This window comes from Protopterus annectens, chromosome 6.part0 (genome assembly GCF_019279795.1).
Source record: "Protopterus annectens isolate FY-2018-M chromosome 6.part0, PAN1.0, whole genome shotgun sequence".
Classification (NCBI taxonomy): domain Eukaryota; kingdom Metazoa; phylum Chordata; order Ceratodontiformes; family Protopteridae; genus Protopterus; species Protopterus annectens.
This window is the reverse complement of record NC_056737.1, coordinates 1,177,207,440-1,177,210,116: the sequence shown is the minus strand read 5'-3', so window position 1 is coordinate 1,177,210,116 and position 2,677 is coordinate 1,177,207,440. Positions and strand designations below refer to the sequence as shown.

At 42.2% G+C, this 2,677-nt stretch overlaps 1 non-coding gene across 1 annotated transcript; it reads right to left on the bottom strand.

The window, feature by feature from the left end:
* Nucleotides 1-2,259: 2,259 nt before the first annotated feature.
* LOC122805127 lies at nt 2,260-2,376 on the bottom strand. The gene has a single exon (XR_006365329.1). It is a non-coding gene; the product is annotated as a small nucleolar RNA SNORD89 (small nucleolar RNA).
* Between the last annotated feature and the right edge of the window lie 301 nt (nt 2,377-2,677).

Below are 2,677 nucleotides of genomic sequence, written 5' to 3'. Positions count from 1 at the left end.
CACTTTTCCCCCGCCTTGTGCATACATGTGATGTACTGCACATACTACTGGCCAGATGTTGGGCTATCTTTGGCTTTAGTATACTGGCCAGATGTTTGGCTATCCTTGGCAGGAGATGCCTTGTTTATGAAGGCAGCAAAACGGATATGTAAGGACATGTCAGCAGTCTCCCACTGAACACATTGGTTCATCCTGGAAGGCCATCTGCCCCTTAACAGTCCCCTACAGATTCCATTTCTTGAAGCCTTTCAGGGAAGGAATCCACTTTTTAAACAGAGGTCAAGAGCCTGCATTACACCTTAAGCCAAGACCAATAAAATTACATCTATCCAGATTAACTGATAATTAGTTTTGTGGAAAGACAGACCATCACTGCCAACGATATGTAAATTCTGGTTAAGCAGCATCATGGTCACAACCTCTCCCGTGGCCGATAAAAGTGACTGCCATGCTCACTGAAGGGAACCCATGATCATAACAAGGGCAAATAAATTTCTACTGGATAGATCACGGTTACACACTTAGAATCAGTACCACAGCTACAATGTGAGAACATGTTGATATACTACAGAACCAGTAACTAAAATTTACACTTGCCATGTCTATAACAGAGAAGCAACAGTTCAAATCCTTGCTGGATTTGGATGGTGTAAACTACAGTATTACCAGCACAAGAAGTCAGAATGTAGCTCTGCAAACCACTGGGAAACAACAAACCAAAGATAGGAGCAAAAAATCATGAAGACCTTGTTTAGTATAAATCTAAACATGCAAGCCAACACAAGGTGTTACCCTCCATGAAACTCCTCTATCTTGGTGAAGATAACATGCCACTCAATTTTCCAACAGACTAAAATAAAGTGTTAAATACACTATGAGAATGGGGGACTAATACTTGGTTCTGATCAGTTCCAGTATTCCGTACATCAGCTGTAGGCTTGCAGAGCACTTGTCAGTGTCAAGCAACTGCTTTGTGGACTGGTATCAGTTTCTGTGGGATGTCTGCAGCTGGAAACTACTGAACGACCCCAAGTTGCTGGGTGGGCCAGGTCAAGAGGTTCAGATAGATGAATACCTACTTGTGAAGGCAAAACACAACAGCGGTCGAGCCTTGGCCAAAAAGGACCGGTGGGTATTTGGTATATACGACTGCAATCTGAAAAGTGGCTACCTCACCTTAGTTCAGAAAAGGGATGCAGTCACTTTACTCCCAATTACCAAACGGCATATCTTACCGGGGACAGTGATTGTCTGACAAATGGGCTGTACAGAGGGGCATTTGTGAACTGTCTCGGATGAATTATACCCACCTCACTGTCAACCACAGTAAGAATTTTGTAGACCCCAGTACAGGTGCACATACAAATGCTGTTGAGGTCATGTGGTCTCGATGCAAGAAACAGCTGAAATTGTATGCCAAAAGTCTGTACTTAAAACTATGTTTAAAAAAAAAAAAAAAAAAAATTGTTCTCTTGGAGCTTCTCTCCCCAGGCCTTCCCTATAAATGAAATGTGTAATCCAGTTGGACTCTCCCGGTCAACAAATGTAAAATAAAATGAATGGGACACTGAGGCATATGGCGGAAAGTCACGTAGATGGGTTCCTGAGGCGTGAAAAATACAGCAAACAGGATGAAGTAGTTCCAGTGCCTAGTTGGACATTTAGAGCACCAGGATTTGCATGAACTGGAACAGAGTGGCCGGAATCATAGTGGCTAACAGGTGCACGTTACCTTTTATTTGCGGCGATTTAATACAGTGGATCTGTTTCATGGTGCTTGAACTGCCGATTGTCATTGGTTCTGTTGCTAGCTATACTTTGTATTTTGTGAATAGTTTGTATGTGTGATGTAGTAATAAACTGCATGGCTTTCACACTACTTAAACCGTGTTTACATTTTTATTTACGGTTTCTTGAACGGGTGCTTTGCGCCTTTTTCTGTGATTGAAAAAGCGTGGAATTTATTGTAAAACTGCGCCAATAAACTTTTTCGGACAGCTTAGACAGGTCATGAATAATCATACCTTGGCACGGCAGGGAGTGTGAATTCATGCGGAAGCTGGCTCCGCATAGCTGGAGGAGTTTGGGCGGGGTTTGCTACAGCGCATCCTACGAGGTACTACTTTTAGATTACCATTAAAACACCCAAATACACGCAGAATTAGAATTGAACCAAATAATGCCAACATAGGCTGCAGGTGTGAATTCCGACAACCACAAAGTAAATCAGAAATGCAATTAACAGTTCCAGGATGCTCTGCCATAGTCAGACTTAATTTCGCTTCAGCTGGTTTTGTCACGGTGCCTCCAGCTACGAGAGCAAACTGTTAACCAGAAGCACTGCAATTCGGCCTTTTATTGTCATCATTCATTGGCAAAGAGCTCCTGTGTGAAAGGAAAATTGCCCCCTTTCATTTACTACAGATTAGCAACCATCTTGTACACAAAAATACCAATTATTCTCAAAGTATACACACAAACCAGATCCAAACAGTAACAGTGTGTTTACTGGGTGGTGCCTTATGCCATTTCCATAAACAACATACAAATGACATAGAACTATTACGTTACAAAGATGTGTGTATGCAGTTAGCTGCGCAGTTCGTACTTAAGGTACCCCCTCTCGATAAAGAGTGGGTGACAGTACTTCCTAACCTTTAAAACTACACTCAAATTA